The sequence below is a fragment of the Pleurodeles waltl genome, chromosome 2_1 (assembly GCF_031143425.1).
Source record: "Pleurodeles waltl isolate 20211129_DDA chromosome 2_1, aPleWal1.hap1.20221129, whole genome shotgun sequence".
In the NCBI taxonomy this organism is placed as follows: domain Eukaryota; kingdom Metazoa; phylum Chordata; class Amphibia; order Caudata; family Salamandridae; genus Pleurodeles; species Pleurodeles waltl.
In genome coordinates this window covers 291,709,166-291,722,137 of record NC_090438.1, presented here as the reverse complement: position 1 = coordinate 291,722,137, position 12,972 = coordinate 291,709,166, and the positions used below count along the sequence as shown (strand labels likewise).

General features: G+C 46.3%; 1 protein-coding gene across 1 annotated transcript in view; it reads right to left on the bottom strand.

Annotated features, from left to right (window-relative positions):
* The window catches only part of GPC3 (glypican 3), a 3,152,357-nt gene that overhangs the window by 2,550,391 nt on the left and 588,994 nt on the right, over positions 1-12,972 (bottom strand). The window lies entirely within an intron of this gene.

The window sequence follows — 12,972 nt, the reverse complement described above, 5'->3', positions numbered from 1 at the left end:
CATGCTTTGCTCATTGGAATATTCACCTATTGCAGGACTGTAAACTTATCAACCAAGGTTGGTGTTGGATTTTCTTGCTGTGGCTTTTCCTCTTCAACTTTTTTCAGCCAAAGGATCGCCTTCTCTTCTTGAGCAGACTGGTGGGAGGGGGTATACTGTTACGACTCGGTCGTCCCATTTCCAGGGGGCGCTGTAAGGGGACTGTCAGAAGCGTGGGAATCACCTTGAACACCTATCTAGAGTCCCTTGCTGACTCCTGTTTGTTTCTCTTTTCTCCATGTTACACTTGTGTAGGACTACATTTGCTTCTTGGGACTGCAAATCCCATAATGCACTGCTTGGTAGTCAGGAAAACCCGGATTCTGTTTCCCATTGTTTTCAATGGGAGAAGTCCAGTTGCTCCTTTTCACTGGATCCTCTCCTCAAGGACTTGCAAGTGTCCGAAACCACACACACCTGAAACCTCTCCTGTGCAGCCCAGCTTGGAACTGCTTATAAGCAGCCATTTCCTCAAGCTCCCCGTCGTGAATCGGACTTCAATTCCTTTGTGTTACAGACCCCTTGTCGGATGGTGTTCCAGTTTTGTTCCTGTTCTGTTCCAGCCTGATCCTGTTTCCTGTTTCTCTGCCCTGTTCCTGATTGTTCCAGCCAGAGTCTGCTCCCTACTTCTTAGCCTTGTACCTGTTTGTTTCTTCCAAAGCCTGCTCCCTGTTTCTCTGCCCTGCTCCTGCCTTGTTTCAGCCTGAACCTTCTCTCTGTTTCCCAGTCCTGTTTTCTGCTCATTTCCTACTCCCTGTATTCCAGTCCTGTCCTTGCCTGTTCCAGCCAGAGCCTGTTCTCAGTTTCCCAGTCCTGTCTCTGTCTGTCCCAGACAGAAGTTTGCGCCCTGTTTTCAAGTCCTAGACCCGCCTTTGCTTCAGCCTGAGCCTGTTCCTAGTTCTTGCCTCTGCCTCTTTGTTTGTTCCCTTCTGTTTCTTCTTGGTTCTTTGTGTCTGGTAAGTGTTCTATCAGTCTTCACCAGTGTATACGTGTCCTCCTGTGTACTGGGGTTGGCTCCTGGTTTCCAGGAGGCAATTCCAGCCCCCATCCTTGTCCAGTGTTATACGTTGTATATCGTGCCTAACAGTGACAGTGTGCTATTGCTGTTTTCTCAGGAATCGCCACTGTGTTTCCAGCTGGACCCACAAGAGCGTGTCCTGTGTATGTAAGTACTATCCTTGTTTGTGCTCTAGGGTCCAGAGACAGAATCACTTCTGCTGCCTCCTTTCTATGGGGCTGGCAGGGTGACTATCTGTAAGAGCAAACTGCACAGAGGCATTGAGATTCCCTGTCACTGTGGGAGGTTCTGCGCCTTACTCTGTGTACAACCCCAGCGTGTTTGTCCACTGGTAATCCATTTCCTGTTTGTTCACACAAGGGTTGCTCTGCTTTTACTTTCCTGTTTCCTGTGCCTATCCATAGCTGTCCTTTCTGTGTATGCCTTTAGCTGCTCCTCTGCCCCAGTGTACTACCTCTTTAGGATATTCAGTGACCTCAAGGGGTGTCCCAACCAAAGACCTGATCAGACCCGCCCAAAACCGTGACAATCTGGTGGTCGCTCATGGCATGAAACACCCCTTAAGTCCATTCAAATTATATGGAAATCTTATAAAAATGCAGTCCCTCTCTTGTTGTGGGCAAACCTGGCATATGATACCCTTAACTTCATTCAGTGGCTTTCCCTGGTATTGGGTAGCCATCCATGACCTCTGGAGATCCACCATTGACATCCCTGGCATGCAGTGAACATGCGTGGAATATAGTGATTATCCATGTCCAGTGAGGAGAACACAATGTGAGCATTTACGAAAAATGAAAAGCTTATGTTTGATGACATAGGAAGTTGAAGGTACTGTATGAGGACAGAGTTAGTTTTTTTTCCTAAACATGAAAAGGGTTGTGTTTCGGTATAAATAAGGACTTTCATTATCGGACCAGCTGAAGCATCATAACACAATGAGTGCATTATCACCACATGCAAAGACGATATTTAAGTGGAAATTCATGCAATTGCTGGACATGTATTATTGACATTATTGTGATATTTCCTTGGGCGGACCATTCTAGAGGGCACATACTTGCTGCTGTCATGGTCAGTGGTTATGTTGGGACTCATGGAAGCATTTTATTGTCTATAGTGATATACTATAATGAGAGAGTCATAAAAAATAAGTATTGTTTGCAGTCTGGATCTGCTGTAAGGTCATTGTAACCTAATGGATATTCTTAAAAAAGTGATAGGTGGAATTATTGAATGAATCTCAATAGCTGATAATTACTCAGGCTTCATTACAATCTATTGATTTTTTTTCCCACTATGCCACTCATGACAGAGACCAGTCATATTTAACTCAGTCTTGGTCCTGCTCCAAATAGAACAGTTTAGATGGAAATTCCACATTGTGGGCCTGATTATGATCCTGGTGGTCTACTGACCTTCAGGGTTGCGGTGGCAGTCTGACCGCCACCAAAGCGGTGGTCGGACCGCTTTGGTGGTGGTCTGACCACCACATTATGACTGCGGAGATCATGCTGTGGTCAGAAAGCCAGCTCCGCCAGGACACCATCTCCCGATGGTCTGGCAGTCCTAATCCACCAGGACAGTGCTGCAAGCAGTGCTGCCCTGGGGATTATGACCCCCCCCTCTCCGCCAGTGGTTACATGACGGTAATACCACCATATAAAGGCTGGCAGAGTCGGGGTGCCCCAGGGGGGCCACTGCATTGCCCATGCACTTGGCAGAGCAGACAGTGAACTTTGCAACGGGTGCTGGCACACCCTACGCACTACAGCATTGCCACTGGCTTGATTATGAGCCGGAGACAATGCTGTAAGCCATTGGTTCCCAACCTTTTGACTTCTGTGGACCACCACTTTATCATGATTGAAATACGAGGACCTCCACTGAATCATTATTGGAATCCAGGAACCTCCTAATGAGTCATTACTGAAAACTTGGGACATAGGCAGTCATTTTGAACACGGCGGGATTTCCCCCCGTGTTCGGGCTGGCGGTCTTTCCATCGACCGCCAGCCTCCTGGAAAACCCACCGGCTGTATAATGTTTTCCCCGGCAGGCTGGCGGGCGGAGACAGTGTCTCCGCCTGCCGGCCTGGCAGGGAACACTGCCGCAACACTGAGGACGGCTCCATGAGGAGCCACCGCCAATGTTGGTGTGCGGTGGGTGCAGCAGCACCGGTCGCGCATATCACTGCCTGTAAAACGGGCAGTGACATGCGCGACGGGGGCCTGCACGGGGGCCCCTGCACTGCCCATGCAAAGGGGCCCCGGGCAACCACATTCCGGCAGCCTTTTCCTGGTGGAATATCCCACCAGGAAAAGGCTGGCGGCATTTGAAACTTTATCCCGCAGCTACCCTGGCGGATGGTGTTGCAGTGGGTGACGGCTGCCGCTGGCGGCCATCATCCATTCCATAATGTGGCGGTTCGGCCCCCTCCTCCTCCCGAACCGCCATGTTCAAAATGACTGCCATAATCTGTTAATATTGTTGAATTTTCTAAAAAGTTGCGGACCCCAGGGGTCCCTGGACCACAGGTTGGGAACCACTGCTGTAGGCTGTTTCCCGCTGGGCCAGTGGGCGGAGACTCATAATTGGGCCCGCGGGGAGGCAGCCACACTGGCAGCAACCTGCCCGTAGGGACTTCAGCGGATAGTGTAAACCATCTGACGAAGTCATAATGACCCCTTATGTCTCCTCCACACTAGAACACAAACAAGCCCAGACCAGTTTCAGGCTTTTGGGCCTCATCAGTGAAGTGCAGCTTGAGTTCAGTGATACAGTGAGCACATAGCCTGCATCTGGTCAGATCAGTTGCACTTATTGCACTTCAGAAAGAAAAAGAAACATGTGGTGCTTGTATTGCTTGAATTTATCTTTGCCACTGGTAATTACTGGGGCAGCATTCCAGTCCATTCATATTTGAATCTGTCTTTGTCTTGCTCCAGTTGAAACAGTGCAGCCCAAATTGCCAGGCCAGGCCATAAAGGAACAAGCAATTGAAATGGGTCCAATCTGCTGAGACTGAGATTAATTAAAAAATGTAATCCAACACTTTATTATTTGCTGCATCTGCTGTATGGCGGCAAGTGCACTTCCAGCTGCAGTGGCAACTGTGCGATACAGGGGTGAGGGACTCTCTGGTCTTCCATCACCAGAGGACTCTACTACAAACAGCTCATTTGAACCATCCCCTAAGATCTAAGTGGAGAAACTCCTCTGGCTGTAAGAGGTTCAGCCTATCTCCGATGATCTCAATGAAAACCACCAGGTTGGCAGATACAGCTGGAGTGCAGTCCAGAGCAATAGTGGTGGAAGAGGTGGTGGCTGGCTCATTGTAGCTACAATAGTTTAGGCTAGGTTTGTAGCCTATACAATAGTTTAAGCTATAATAGCTCATGCTAGGGTTTAGGCTAGCCAAAACAATAGTTTAGGCTAGGCCAGAAAGCAGAAAAACACTTTTCTGGCTCCCTGGTGCTCAGAAAAGGGACTTATGGGTGTTTGCTCCTATACAATGATTGCATGTGTTTTTAATGCATGCAAAATCAGTACACATTTTTGGATGTAGTAAAATCGAATGCGATACATTTCAAAGCTTGAATACCAATACCATGATGTGCAATTTTCTACATAATACTGGGATTCACATGTGATGTTGTTTGGAAACACGTCGGAGTCAACGCTCTTCTCAAAAAACCCAAAGCAGCCCCTGAAGACCTAAAAAACTACCGACCTATCTCTCTGCTCCCCTTCCCCGCGAAGGTCATAGAGAAGATAGTAAACAAACAACTCTCCCGCTTCCTGGAAGACAACAACATACCCAACGTCTCGCAGTTTGGATTCCCACAAAAACCACAGCACCGAGACCGCCCTCATCGCCTGCACAGACGACATCAGGACCAGATTGGACAAGGGTGAAACCATCGCCCTCATCCTCCTAGACCTCTCGCAACTTTCAACACCGTATGCCACCAAACCCTCCTCACATGCCTCTTCGACACCGGAATTTGCCACAAAGCCCTGGATTGGCTCACCTCCTTCCTCTCCGAAAGAACCCAAAGAGTTTGCCTCCCTCCTTTCCGGTATACAGCAACCAAGACCATCTGTGGTGTCCCTCAAGGATCCTCCCTCAGCCCCACCCTTTTCAATATCTACATGGCTCCACTTGCCAGCATCATCCGCCCCCATGGCCTCACCATCATTTCATACGCTGACGACACCCAGCTCATCATCTACCCCATGAAGAACCCATCTACCGCCAAGAATAACCTACACGCCGGACTCCTCGCCATCGCTAACTGGATGACAGCAAGCCACCTCAAATTGAACTCAGAAAAAAACGAGATCATCATCTTCAGTCCCAACAAGACAGCATGGAACGGCTCTTTGTGGCCCACCACCCTAGGACCACCCCCAACACCCACCACCCATGCACGCAATCTCGTCATCATACTGGACTCATCTCTCTCCATGACTCTGCAAATCAACGCAGTATCATCCTCCTGCTTCAACACTCTCTGCATGCTATGCAAGACTTTAAAATGGATTCCTTTACAAACAATAAGAGCGGTCACCCATGCCCTCATAAGCAGCAGACTGGACTACGGCAACACCCTCTACGCAGGGACCACAGCCAAGCTTCAGAGAAAACTCCAGCGCATCAAGAATGCAGCCGCACGTCTCATCCTCAACCTCCCTCGCCACAAACACATCTCTGCCCACCTCAGATCCCTACACTAGCTGCCCATCAACAAAAGGATCATTTTCAAAATCCTTGTCCACGCTCACAAAGCCCTCCACGACACTGGACTGGCCTACCTCAACGAACGAATCAGCTTCCACAACCCAAGTCGACAGCTCCGCTCTGCCGACCTCGCCATCGCAACAGTCCCCCGCATCCAATGCACCACCTCCGGTGGCAGATCCTTCTCCCACATCACCGCCAAATCCGGTAACTCCCTCCCCACCAACCTACGCAAGACCCAGGACCTCCTAACTTTCAGAAAGCACCTCAAAACGTGGCTTTTTGAGTAGTAAACTCTCCCCCCAACGCCTTGAGACCCTACCGGGTGAGTAGTGCGCTTAAGAAATTGATTGATTGATTGATGTTATTGCATAGTAATGGTATTTCTGCATGCAAAATATTTCTGCTCTCTAATCCCAGAATCATAAGGATGACAACAGCAGTAACTTGGAAAGCATTTAAAAAATATTTGACATTACTTTATTGAACACTTAAATTACAACAAAATTAACCATTTTAAATTAGTGCAGTGCAGCGTAGCAATATGATGACTTGATAGGACAAATGTCAGAAGGGGAGCTAGATTTGAGAAAACTATGACCCCAAATCATAAACTTCAGTGTGTAAAGCTGTACTATAGTATTACTACTTGGGTACTACAAAATGCATTTCACTAACTTACGGGTGGAAATCCACAACTGCTCCACTCCTGTATTTTCTATGGGTGATCTCTGCACATGTAAGTTTACTACTTAATAGTACATATTGAAGAGACTAGGGGAGTAGTGGGAAAATGGGGAACATCAACTATTTAATAGGAGGGGTTCAAAGAATAGTAAGGACAAGTTTATAATAGTGCATGCTAATACAAACATCCACATACAATAGAGTAAAAAAATTGCTATTCACAAACTACACTTCTAAAGTTACTAGTGCCCTAAAGATGAAAAAAGTGACAAAACAGTAGTAAACGCACTCCAGCTCTGCCTTGGGGTAAGTCTACAATTACACAAGGTCACTCACAGATACTGCAATATGCTCCCCTATAGAGACAGCAACTTAATATAAAATCCCGAAGGAAATAATCTTGAAATAATTTAATTATTTGGACTTTTAAATTTTATATAATATATGTATGTTACCAGATTGTGGTCACCACTGGGTAGCTAAAGTTAGGATCATGTTTCCATAGCAAGTGTTTTTTTTGAGTTGTTAATAACTTTGGTGCCAGTTGACGAATCTTCATGAAACTTTCCAAATGAAAGTGCTACTTTTTGTCTAGTTTGCACATGGAAAGTTTCGTGGTGATTGTCAAGCGTGGGCCAAAAAAAGGGGGGGTCCCAAAACTTATTTTCCCTATTCATTTTTCCTTAGGAACCTTAGAAACAGCTACAGCCCAAACTCTGAACTGATTCAATCAATTAATCAATCAACTCAGGTTTATAAAGTGTGACTAATCACCAGATAGGGTATTCAGGCACTGCAATCCTGTTGGGCTCAGTCAAAAAGTCAACTTTTGAGTACCTTTCTGAATTCCTTTAGGAAGGGTGTTGTTTGGAGGTGAAGCAGGAGGTCATTCCAGGTCTTGGCAGCGAGGTAGAAGAAATTTACACCAAATTTGCCAGAAAACTTGTTCTTGAAACAGAAAAAAAGTGTTTTTTGTGATGTGGTGTACATTCGTTCAGTAGTTTTTGAGTACTTAATGCTCAAAAAGTTTGTATATATATCACACTGCAGAGGATCCATGGACCCTACGGAACTCAAGCTGAGACCTGATTGGCTGCCACCACATCAACCAGGAAGTGGCAGCATCTATCTTACGACTCTACTTAGTCCAGAGTCCTAAAAAAAAGTTAAGAAAAGACATAGGATCAGGTTAGGGAAACTATAACCCTCTAGGCCTCATGGCAGCATGCTTGAAACCAAAACCATTTTTTTTTTTCAGATTCGCAGAGAAACCGCTGCAAAATAAAAAAATTGAAAAAAACTCTACTCCTTAAAAAAAAAACCTGGAAAGGGCCAGGGCTGATGGGCCAGCGTAAATTATTTCTTTAGGGGAAGAGGATGCTCAGCTTTTCTCCTCAAGCCTCTGTAAGGCTTGGCGGTCCCCATTCCCAGGAGCGGATGAGTAAAAGAAGGTGCGGGGCTTGGGGTTGCCCTCCTCAAGCCCGATTAGGTCCCTAGAACTCCATCCCCCAGGGCCATATTACATATTAAAAGGAGAAGAGAGCACACATCCTGCCTCCCCGAGCCTTATTAGGCCCCAGGGACCCTATCCCCTTAAAATGCCCTGTGGACCCCATACCCAAGGTCCCATAAGAACAGAAAAGGAATATGGGCCATGCAGCCCCATCCCTGAGTCTTTTACAGTCTTGGAGACCCCATACTCTGGGACCGCCCCACAAATGGTGCCCCGGGGAGTCCACCACAGGACACAGTCGTTTCCCTGCCCACATCAATGGGGGTAGGGAAACATATGTATGGCCCTGCCTACAGGAGCATGGAAAGGGAAGCATATCTGCTCTCACTCAGGAGTTTTAAAAATACTCCCACTGGGTGGGAGCAGACTTCTGTTTCCCTGCTCGCAGGACTAGACATATGGCTTCCTCTCCGAAAAGAGCAAAAAAATATAGCTTCTCGTGCCAAGCGGGAGCAATGCCAGTTTGTAGCAAGCTGGCTCATTATATAGTTGACCAAAATGAGGTACACTGTGTAAAGAGTCCAAGCAAACCCCAGAGGAATAACAGAGGCGCACATGACACCCCAAAGGCTCTCTATTGTGGTTGTGTGGGCAAGCAGTTAGGCATAGTGCTAAGCATGTAATCCACACATAAGCAGTAAGACACACTGAAAGAAATCTAACACCAATTTATAAAAATAACACATATTTTTATATAAATTTGGATACCAAGATCACCGGAATCAGGTGAGTACTTTTTGAGCTATGAATTTTTAGAGCCTGCAAAAGTTGCCAGAGCATATTTCAGATGCAGCAACGTTATCCTATGGAGAAAGAACAAGTATTTCATATATGTATAGTTTATTGACTTACAGAACCAATCTCCTGGATTTAAGGTGAGTATGGGGAAAGGTCCAAGGTCTCACCAACAGGTCACCTCGGGTGACAGTAGGGCAGCTGGGTGCAGTGGTGCAGTTCAGCATCGGGTGCCCTTGGTAAGTCTATGGGGATCGGTCCAGTCACAAGGATGCTGCAGGGGTGGACTGAGAGTCCAGTCAGGGTGAACCACCAAGGGGGTTCAAGTCCTGTGATGCTTGGGGATGTAGGGACACCAACAGTCCTGTTCTCCTCAGTCCAAGGCATCGGGATGCAGAGTTGGTTTGGACCATTGCGTTTTTCCCATCACTGGAGGCGGTTGCGGTAGGGAGGGCCCACAGAAACAGGCTACAGACATAGACTGGGGGTCCAGTCCAACTGAACCAATGACTGGCCTCAAATCTCATGAGTCTCAAGGACGTAGGGACTCATGTGATCCCCTTCTCCTCCATTCAGGGTGTCCGGGTGCAGAGGTGCAGTGGAATCTTGGATCTCCATCACCAGAGGGTCTGCAGAAACAGCCTGCAGATGCTGTCAAGTAGTCCACAGTGGACAAGCTCAAAGTGGCTTTCATCTCTGGAGGGCCTGGAAACCATGCCGACTCCATTGACCCACTTCACCTCCGGTTCGGAGACTCAGTGCAGTGGTGCTGACTGGTGTCAGGTTTTTGGTGGTCCTGGTCCTCACAGTTCTTTCTTTAGTTGCCTACAGATGCAGAGAAGCAGCTCCTCTGCTTCAAGGGAGTTCTTCTTGGTGAGTTGCAAAGCAATGGCAGCTCTCCTGTTTCTTTGAGATTGCAGCAGCAGGACAGGTCAGTTACTCCTCGAGGATCAGGTACAGCAGGCAGGCTAACAGGGTTGGCGCCAAGTCCATCTTGCTCCTCATTTCTGAGGTTCAGCAGGCTTCTTGTCCACTCCTTCTTTTATGTCCAGAGAAGATGTGTTTTCCCAGTCTCAGGGCGTCCCCTAAATACTCAATTTAGGGGGCATTTAGGGAAGTGAAGTATAGTAGTCGATGAGCTACTTACCCTTGGGGTCCACTACACTCCCTAGATGACCACTTCTTTTGGGGAGTGGGCATCACCCTGTCCCAGAGTTTCTAATTCCCCCTCACACAAGATTGTAAAATTCCTAAGGTTGTGTTCATTTTCAGCTGGTCAACCTAGAGGTGTGCTCAGCCAGCAAATGGAACACGCCTCTGGTGTAGCTAATTTTCCCATCTCTCCAGGTGCCACATGGGCCCTGAGGCAGAGGGTTCGGCATCTCCCTTCTAAAGGATGCCAGATCTGCATACCAAAGGCAGCGGGCTCCTTTGAAGCCTCCTGCCTTGGAATGCAAATTTGCAGGTCATTCTGTTCGGAGGGGTGTGTTAACCCCTGCTAGAGCACACTTTGTTCCTGAACTCACAAGAGCAAAGGCTCTGAGGATTCAGGATAGGAAACCTGTCTATTGATGGCATGCTGGCCAAAACTAGTCAGCTAGCCAACCAGCAGTTACTAGGTTTTCAGGGGGCATCTCTAAAGTGCCCTCTGGGTGCAAGTATTAATAAATCTATCACTGGAATCGAGTGAGGGTTTATTAATATGAGGTGTTTGAGACAAAATATCCCTAGTTTCAGTGAAACTATCATGTTGCTGGGGAACTCGTAGTGGTCAGAGTCCAGCTCATATACTTAAAATGGCTTCCCTGTTCACCAACTATGTCTAAGAATCAACAAAGACATAGCAGGGGCATAGATGTTCTGCAGCTCTTAGGGACCCTCTTCAGTACCCATGCCTTAGGTACCAGGGGTACCGTTTACTAGGGACTTACAAATGTGCTAAAGGCTTGGCCACTTGGGGATCAAGTGACCAAGAGTCTTGTTTTAGGGGAAGGAACACTGCCACTGGGGGCCTGGTTAGCAGGAAACCAGTGCACTTCAGTCAAAGTTGTATCAAAAACAATGCAAAAAGTGGGGGGGCTTCTGCAGCTAGAACCCAGTTTCCTACACAGCTCCCACAACATGCAGGTAATTGTCTGGGGTGCAGGAGCCCTGGTTCATCCCCAGCGGACCTAGGTTTTCTGTTAGTTGGGTGCACCTGGTGGGCACTGGGGCACCCACCTTAATAAAATAGGGGCCCATTAAGGCCTGAAGGTGAGAGCTGTGCGCCCCGCCCCCCCCCTCCGCTTAATTATGGCAATCAGCCTCAGGGGATGGGGCCCCAGTTGCAGTGATATTATCAATGAAGTCATAGGAGATGTCATGAGCGATGAAACATGTGGGGTAATTAGTAGTGCATGGTGAGGTTGCGAGTTATAGTTACCTTAGGGCAAGAGTTATATTTACTTGAGATAACTATAATTGGTGATTTTCAGTTGTTTTGTACGTATAAAACATTACGCTGTTACTGAAATTCTCACCTAACTATAATGTTTCTTTATCCTTTGGATTTTAACAATGAACATCTAGAGTTTTTTCTTATCATAAAGTAATATTTTGTTACCATACATAAAGCCAATTCCCCACCGCAGCCCAGTGGGATTAGCTGCCTGTAGGGGACGTAAGAGGACATTGGCTGTGTGCGGTCAGGGTTGCCTTTACATATGGTATAAGTTATTGTCACTGTTGTATAATAAACTTTTGTCATTTTCCTTATTCTTTCTGAGGGAGAATTCAACCGCATGGTGGTGACCTCCATCACAGTGGGAGTAATCGTCACCAAGGTGGCGGAGAGTTTCTACATGTGAAAAGCTACACATATTAACTTGTTCTCTCAAAAGTTTGGCTCCACTCCCAGGTTTCAGGGGGCGGGGACAAGTATTTCTGCACTTTGGAATGCATTTACCCTGGGAAAGGGTGAACAGCCCAAAGTAGTAGATTTACAAACATAGATTTATTCACATCTATATTTACCTTTGTGAATAGGCCCATACACAGCATGGAAAAACATGCCCCTTTTTTGCATATCTTGGATTAAGACACAAGAATGAATGGATAATTTATGTGAATATTATTGGGATGGAGATGTAAGCTATAATGTGTAATTCACACCTAAATTGATAAATCATGCAGACTCCGATGCAAATGCTGCATGTTGTACAGATGAGTTTCTGGTGATTCAAACCCTTTGGTCTATATCACTGTGCATGCTAACAAACATGCATGTTTGTTTTTTGCCTCCCTATTAGAACATTCCAAGATCAATTTATAACAGTCAACGAAGCCACAGAACAGATAGAGTATTTTAAGGCAGTCTGTGGAAAGCCAAAATTGTTTTTAGAAATGGGCTCAGTCGTCACAGTAAGACAAAAGGACCAGAACTATTTCATTAAGCATGTCTATCTATTTTTGCATGTTACTCCTGCCAGACAACACGCTTCAGTGACATGCATCCTTGCTACTGTAAGAGTTTTTTTTTGTTACAAACTGGTAATCCCACACCTTTGCACAAGCATTACATGCTTAGATTGTTGTTGCCATTAATGATTGTAATACTTAGAGGCAGGTGGACAGTCCGGAAATAACAATCTGATGAATATTTCTTTACAACCCTTTCTTCCTTTTTCTCGACGCTTGTCTTGACTTATTTTAACCAACCTCATTAAATGTGCGAGTGTCGAATTTATAACACAGAAAACTGTAGAAAGCACCTGAGCTTCCTTATCCTTGTGAGACAATGAAAGGAAACCTTGAAATGCTGAAGTGCAATGTAACACATATCTAATATTCTGAAGTAATTCCTGGGTACATATAAGGGTCTAGTTGAATTAACAAAGCACATGTGCATCAGTGACACCCATGGTACACAGTGCCTCAGCTGATTAAAATGAGACCCATCAACCAGCGTACATAATCATGCTAAAAACATCCAATTCACCTCTTTAACAAATCTTCAGTGTTCTTCCAAAGGACTATACCTTGCTCAGTCAATCGATAAAATAAACATTATGATCTGCAATTGAGAAGAATTAAGATAACAAGGAAGCAATGAAGTCACTGAATCGCTCGGTAGCGCCAATGTGCCCAGAAAAAACACCTGTCCAGATCAAAGAACATAATGGCCTCTTTAGCACCTAAATTATCTTTATTCCCATTCATGCTCTACCTGCGCAACCATGGCGATGATCCAAAACCAAC